The sequence below is a fragment of the Cyclopterus lumpus genome, chromosome 9 (genome assembly GCF_009769545.1).
Source record: "Cyclopterus lumpus isolate fCycLum1 chromosome 9, fCycLum1.pri, whole genome shotgun sequence".
In the NCBI taxonomy this organism is placed as follows: Eukaryota; Metazoa; Chordata; class Actinopteri; order Perciformes; family Cyclopteridae; genus Cyclopterus; species Cyclopterus lumpus.
In genome coordinates, this window is record NC_046974.1 from 18,190,360 (window position 1) to 18,198,800 (window position 8,441).

Here is an 8,441-nt window from a genome sequence, read left to right on the forward strand (position 1 = left end):
GAATGCCCACATGACCTATTTAGATGCATTTCAGCAAAATCTCTTTCACTGCAGAGGACGCACAGACCTACTGGTGCCCTGCAGATTAGATTTCCTGATAAAGGCTGAGGTTATAAATAATCAAACACAATAACCATGTATAGTCCTTCTCTGGGAAATGCACTGCTAGGCTGAGCAAAGAAATGTAATTTATGCTTCATATTTCAGGAAATGCTTCAAACTTAGATAAAGAACTACAGGGTATTTTACGACCTACTTCTCCTCAAAATACAGTAACGAGTCATTTAGACTTTATTGCGTGATTTAAGGAGAATTTAGTGCACGAGGCGTGTTCTTGGTTTCATAAATATTATTTTTGAGGTTTAGTAGCGTGTATAGAGCAATCCGTACTGGCATTAAAAGTACAAGTCCTGTGTCCATTACGCATTATTTCATACACACACACAGAGAGCTTTTTGTTTCCAAGTTGAATGCATGACAGTGACACCCAGTTCAGCAGAGAGGCACCGTAAAAATAAGGAGGCCGTCATTCAACAGATGACATCAGTTCAAGCATCTGAGAAACTGGAGCTGCACTCAGACTTCTCTTTAGAGCAGGGAAGCTGATAAGAAAACTCCCCCTGAGGATACATAAAGCACAAAAAAACACAACTTTCTCTTCATCTTTAATTAGATTTGTTGTCAGTATTCCTGCAGAGTTCTAGTGTAAACAGGGATTAAGCATGTTACCACTCTGCGTCACACTGGGTGACAATGTGCTGGAAGAATCATAATACAGAAGTGATAGATATTTGATTCCTTTTTCCTAGAGAGATATCTTGTTGGAGTTTGCTAACAAACACATCCAAAGCTCAAGTATATCCCTTTAGTATTTTGTGTGTTTTTACAGGAACTGTTGTTGTAACCAGTTGTATATGGAACCAAATGCAACACACAAGTTTCCAGGGACCTTTGACTTTTATGTCAAACTTCCAGAAACAGCAGGCAGAGTTAGAGTCAGGAACAGGGGCAGGCAGGGTCCATAACAAGAGCTCAGTCGGTGAGAGAGTGCCGGAAAGTCTGTCATGAAAAACCAAAGAACAATCTGCCAAGGTGAGTCTGGGCAGCAGGAGTCTATATAGGAGTTGATTGCTGATCAGAGGCAGCTGAGTGAACAGGTGAAGGGAGTTAGACTGACGAGGAGGGAGTGACTGAGGAGTAGAGTGAGGAGGGTGTGGAGCTGAACTGTGACGGTTGTAAAACAGAGCAAGTATCTATATTTTGTATCGCATATTTAAACAATTACGGTGCCAAATCAAAAGGCTAAAATATTATGCCGTTTTTTCTCCAGAATATAAGTTCATTATTATTTTGTTTTTCAAAACATTTTCAGGAAACGAAAGCAACTATTTCTATAACCACTGACATCATGAATATAAAGCTGTGGTTTCCATGGCATCTCTGTGGTCACGATCGTCTTCCTCATCTCCACCGATGACGGTTCAGAGACGGCATTACTCAACTATAGATGGATTTTATGCTTTAAATCACTTCTCCTCCCACTTGACAGCATCAGCATATACAAGAATACCTGCAAGTATTTTAATTTATGAAACTTTCCTGTGTGAAATATATTGTGTTCTTTAGCTTTAAAACCCAGCAACAAGCCAACAAGCACTTGAATGTATTCCTGCAATCACAAATGGTCTCCCCGTGCTCCCCTGCAGTTTGGTGGAGGGCACAGTATCAGCTTCCACTCCTGCCAGCCAGTGTGCCATTTTAATTGTATTTTAAAGTAACTTGAGTATTATCGCTGCATTAGTATCTTCTGCTTGAAACCCATTATATAGATTAGAGTGTAGCAGAGATGCACCAGTCAACAGTATCAATCTGCTCAAATCCACCTCCACAATGCAGATTAAAGTGGACTGAGTCTTTGAGACACAACAGCAAAAATAGATCACAATCTGTGGAACAAAGCGGTGTTATCAACCTCAGGAACTGACGTTGTAACTTCATACGTCTGAACTCATACGCCGGTTATTATTAGAACCACAATCTTTGCAGTGTTTCTGCGTGAGGAAAAGATACAAAGTGCATCTTGGAATTTGTAAAGCAGCTGTGCTGAAACAGACCTTTTCACAGCGGCCATTTTTTACTCTTAGCACAGAGAACGTGACGGAGAATTAAGGAACTCAAAAAGGTTTCTCTCAGTCTTGCGATATCTGAATTTCCCTGATGTGCGGAACCCTTCACAACCTTTCTGTTTCACCAGAAGCAGACATTAAAAAATGGCCGAGATTTGTTTGCAACCAAATATTATTGCCCTCATGTCTGACTGACTGACCCAGTGGCTATAGAGTTTGTCATCAACACAGCTGCAAGTTAATTAAGCAAATCAATCCCCGGATCCCAGTTCACTTTTGGCCACAGAATTATTGATTTCCTATGAATGTGACATGAGCGCCTCACCCTCTACAGCCATTGGCAATAGTCTGGGGTTGTGTGTTTGTGTTCAGAATTAACTAACACATGTGAAGCTGTACAGCACATTGTTTTGTATTTTATTATTTAAAATAATGATCAATGGATTATGAATGATATCTTTTCAGAACATTTAGCTGAGATTAAAAGAGGCTCCAGTCATGAATGTTTATTTGACTTGTGATTTTGTTTAGAGGGAAAAAGAGAGAGAAGAGGACATGCATTGACATATGCGAGTGTGTACACACATACACACTCAGGAGGATTAGAGCTGGCTGTTTGCACAGATGGACCAACATGGTTCCATGTTAAATCTTTACATTAACAGGATTTAATCCATCCAGACCACAGTGGGAGCCGAAGAGTTCATCTAGAGATACATCTGCCTCTCATTCATTCATGAGACAGTAGGACGACATCATCCCTAACTTCCCCACAGAATGACAACAATAAGGTTGTCATCCCACAAATAGATTTTAAAAAGTTCATGCCGGGAGCAGGCATAGCAGGTCTTCATCGAGTTCACTAATATAACAAAAAACTTCACATTATGCTGTAGCTTCCTGTAAGAATTACACTACGTAACGGATTTTCCTTATTGCAAGTCTTGCCGTTCTTTCATTGTGACAAACTACATATTCATGAGCTACAACAATCTGGCAGAGATGAACTGCTGGTGAACTCTACTGCAGGAGTGGAGGTCACTAGCTGAGGAGAAAACACTGAAGAGAAAAGATGAGAGCTTAAAAGGCTGGAAAATCGCTGCTCCACTGACCTTTGACCTCTTTGCTTTTGCAGGAGCACTAAAAAGTGTCTTGTAATTCATTAACAATTCATTTTCTCTGTGATAAAATAAATTAAATATAAATAAATATATATAATAAATGCAACACATATCAGGAGGTTTATATCTCCTTTCATGTTACCAAGTGCATCATCTTCCATATCTCATTTCATCGTTGTATAACTAAATTGAAAGCAGGCATCTTAAAGAAAAAAGCTGAGATGTCTTGACATATTTTTGGAAAACCCTCAGAAATGTTTTTGTATTGCGCAGCACACATATTTTACATTACAAGCTTTTAAATCAGGGAAATTGAACTAATGGGATAGAGTATAAATGTCATCAATTGCACAGCTATGATAATCCAATATGGCTTTGGATCTGTGGATTTATGTGATCATCTGTGCCGCTTTTAACCATCTAAATCCTGTTATAGTAATCAGAACAGCACTGATAGCACTGAAAAAGTCAATTAACAACTCTTATCCTCAAAGTGACCCAGGCTCCCGATCACAGAAATTCTGCCTGCAATCACAACATCGGGTTGTGCCTTTTAAGTTAAATATCAGTAAAATCCGTACATCTGTAGCATCATATAAATTAGAGTAATAAGAAGATTCTTAAATGCTTGTATGTTTAAAATCTTTCTTTTGCAGTTCGATGGTGATGTCAGGCATGGATGGGTTACTGAATGGGCCTACCGGGCACAGGCCCGGCGACCCAAAATGTCAAAACTTGAGCAAGAAGAAAAGTGTCTGTTCACCAAGATCCTAAGAATCCTTCCTGTGGGCGTCCGATGAGACGTTTCAGTCTTGACCAAAGCCATGAGGCTAGCCAGGCGACAAACAACATGTGTACAGGACCGGTATTTTGAAGTAATCCGTGTATTTTTCTGATTAAAACCGTGGTGCTGTTCATATGATATCAACATTGTAGTGTTCACTTCGGTGTCACTGACCATTTGATTGGTACTTTGAGACTGATAACAAGCTCCAAAAGGCACAGTGACACAATTGATGATTGATTTGTGTCTATTAAGGCATTTGATGCAGACATTATGAGGGACTTTTATAACATTGTATGTATGTGTCTGACAGTTGGCTGCAACAGGTGCATTTAAAGAGCAATCCAAAATGGTGCTGTGAGAGCAGTTTCACTGATACAGTGTGATTAATTTCCTCTGCCACAAAATCCTGTTGGCATTTGCAAAGTCTCATAAACAGGTTACAAAACAGCCAAAGGGGCGCATACATAATCAAACATTGTCCTCCGGTAGTATAGTGTTGAATTTAATCGTGTTATAAGGAGGTATAATGTGCCAAAGAAACCAAACAAAGTCTCCGGCCAGTCACCGCTTGGAGGCTGAAGAAAATAATGAGCTGCTCACAGCTGCTGAGTCATCGCTGTGTGCTGAAAGATATGCCAGTTAGTGCTGGAATTGGTAGATTTGACAAAGCTGGCGGCTTGCACGCCCCCTTCTCTGACCGGCACAGGCCAGTGTGGACCTGAGATAATAAGTGAAACAGCAGGAGGATCCCGAAGGAGGTCCCTCGTAATGATTTTTCCTCAGTGGACACCTAATTATTTCTGTATTGTGTCTTTCCAACACATTTACTCATCTGTTGGCTCTGCTGTGGTCCTCGAGCAGGTGACCAGCCAGAAGGACTTGACCGAGCATGTGAGACAGGGCCTGGGGTACAACGTCTGATCTGAAGGTATATGTACAACTAATAAACACGCACATTTGGACATGTTGAACATGTTGAACATGTCGTACCTTACACCAAGCCCAACGATCAGGTTGTGATCATTGTTTTAGTCATTCATAATGGTTGTTTCTATGTGAAATGGCTTCCTTTAAGCCTTGAGACAACGAGAAAGAGGACAGACAGCTATATAGAATGGATAGAATAAATCATGGCCAGTCTCTCCAGGCTTTAGGCAAGAAGTCATGAGGAAAAGCCATTAACGCTGCCTTTTGTACAATCATTCAGTAAAATTAATTATCCATGATCCTCCTGGTTTATGTATTGCTGCATTTTATGGACTCTCTGCAAGATGTAAGTTCAGTCAGCCGACTCAGTTGTATTTCTGCACAAAGTCTTCATGAAGCTCGTGGACATGACAGACTGTAGGGCAGCTTCTTCAGGAAATCCCAGATGAGACACACGAGTGGTATAGCAGCAAGTGAACGCAGTGCTTTGCAGCAGAGTTCAGAAATGAACTGAGCAGCAGAGTGGGCGTGGAGGACAAACAGCTCCAACAGACAACCTTATTGTGAAGGCTGCGTTGGATCAACGGCATGTTGTAGCCAGTAGAAGACTCTCGAGCCCCACTTGAGTGGGCTACCTGGACTACCTCGCAGACATTTATGAATTCCGGCCCAAAGGTCAGGGACAGGCAGACGTAACTCAGAGTACAGCCTCTTGCAATAATAGTCACATTATGTATGCAAACATTTTGCATGAACAAAAGCTTATTTTTCAAGTATTTTTATACGTAAGGAAGAGGATGTGGATCTCTGCAAAGTACGTATTTAGTCATAAGTATCTGAATAAACAAAAAGCATTTTCATTCCCCGAATTTAAATATATGTACTTGTGACTTAATTATAAGTAGAAATCTCCAAAATGTATCATTCAACCAAATATGGATGATAAATGATAATATGGAGGTTGCTAAAGTGTCATATTTTGACAGCAATGGATCTTCAACTAGATATCACATTACACAACCTCATGACCAATGCAAAATAAAGTATGTGTCTCAAGAATCTAACAGAAACAGTTATATTCACAAAATAAATTAGCTAAATTAGTATTATTTAACTTTGTTGCATTGTTGATTGCGAAAAAATATGAATGTGATTTGTAATTTTTTGGGGGGAGTGTCAATTGTTTGTATGTCAAGTGTTTGGTTTTGATGTATTTTATTGGGTGGAGTGTAGAGAAGACATTTAGCTTAATTTAATGTGTGTAGCGAAGGCAAACATTTGTTGAATATTGTGATAATGACACCCAGCGGCAGTTCTGTCAGTCGGCCAATTCATGTGTGGATATTGCATTTTGGAGCAAACCCTCCTTTTATATATTTTGTTTGGGGACAGTCAATGACATGTTGTTCCCAGTGCAGCTCTCCTTCACTGTCACCCATTTTACAGCTCCCTCATCCTTGCTTTCTGAGCCATCCATACTCAGAGAGTGGAAAGAGAGCCACCATCCCTCTCCCTTTGACTGTCTAACAAGATCCTCTATCTTGGACACCCAGCTCTGTCACCCAGAACAAAGCCTCTTCTCAGACAGAAAGGCCAGCAGGCTGATGGCTGCACAGAGGCTGGAGAGAGGAGCATGAGCCGGTATGGGAGGGGGCGAGGAGCTTCTGCCAGAGGGATTTATTTCCTGCCCTGACAGGTCATTTTTTCTAGGTGGGCAGATGGATTTTCTACCTCTTGAAGCACAGTTCCAGCAAGTAGTGAAAAGACAGGGTGTTATTTTAATAGTCTGCGACGGGTCATCTCTTGAGTGTGCTTCAAGTTAACGTGTCAGCTGGTGTGAGGATCATGTTGATGCATGAAGCAACCTATTCATTTGCATACTCTGAAATATATTCAGTGGAAACTGTTTTTTTGCTCACGCAGCTTAATGAGAAAGCATGTAATTCATGTTCCATGTATCACAGTCATTTAACAACACTGATAAGGGAGATAAAAGCATACTGCAGGAATGCATTACAGATAACAGATGCCTACATTTTCATGTGACTGCTCCATTCTGACAATAATCCCAAAGTCACACAAGGCATTTAATTGCATGAACACAGCAAAAATGGAATTAGCACTCATCATTGATTTTCACTGCAGACTCAGTTTGATCTGTTTCCACAGCTGAGGGGGTTTTAGCTCGTATGAGCATATGCCAGATGGGCATAGAATTAGTCCACAAAATGACCCGAGGGCCGTTCATTTCATGCCATCATTTCTCCTTCTCCAGTCGCCCATTCTGCCATATTTGTCCTTTTTCTCAACTAAAGTCGAGTCTAAACTCAATTGAGGCAGCATATTGAGAAGTGGCAAAGAGCTCATTAATGTTACGCCCGTCTGTGGAAGCAACTGGACTGCAGCCAGATAACAGAATGATGGTCCCGCACTACTTTAGTGTCAATTAATGGTCTTAACTCTCAATTTAAGGACAATTATGTATTTATTTAGTTATCTGTAGTTTTATATCATTAAAATAGCCAATTAAATAGCCACTCTTATATTGACACCCTCTGACCATGTTATCTGCATAAAAAGATTTATAATCTATATTTTTGTAATGTCTGGTTTTGTTTTTTGCGCACTGTGTCAGCAGTGACACACTGCTGACACATTGCGTAAAAAACCTAAACATGGCTTTTACTATTATTTATGACAAAATAAAGTGTTCATGAAGTGGAAGATCTGGGAGATTTGGTGTTCTGTTCATTTTTCTTCTGATAGAAAAAACACAAACCAGTGAAGTCTTCTTGTTTCTCACTGCAACCAGCAGCTGTGGGCCTGCATGGTGTTATGCATTATGGAGTGAAAGCTGCTTCAATGCCAAAGACTAATAATAAAAGTGTCTTGGTGCAAAGGCAAAATTATACAGCAGTGAGTCTAATTCAAGCCACAGATACTCAAAAGTCAGAGCCAGTATCCCACAGGCTATAAGTCGTTATTCTTCAGTTAATCATTGGCAGGATATTTATTAAAAATTCCTCCCTTGGTTTCTATATTTCTTTCTTTCATTGAATGAGAAACATGCAAACATACTCATGGCCACTACAACTCGCTACAGCCCCCTCTCTGCTTTGAGAGTTGTGTGATAGAGCACAAGAATAACAGGGAAGACATAATGCAGCTCAAGCATCGCTGCTCCATTATCCTCCAAGGTGAAATAGCTGTGGGTCAGAGCGGCACAGTGGGACTCTGTGGTGCTAAATGAGGTTAGTGTGCGGCTCCACAGCTCACTGGGAGTACAGTGTGCAGCATGACTTGACAAATTATTTCCCAATTTCAGACTTACTAAATCTTTAACTCCAAACTAAATCATCCATTTGGTTGTTCATTCATAACTTCCTCTGCACTGTCTGTGGCTTCAGCATGTTGCTGCAGTCTCCGGCTGTGTGACTATCAGCTAGCCTGCCATCTGCTGAGGAGACTATAACAGTGTTG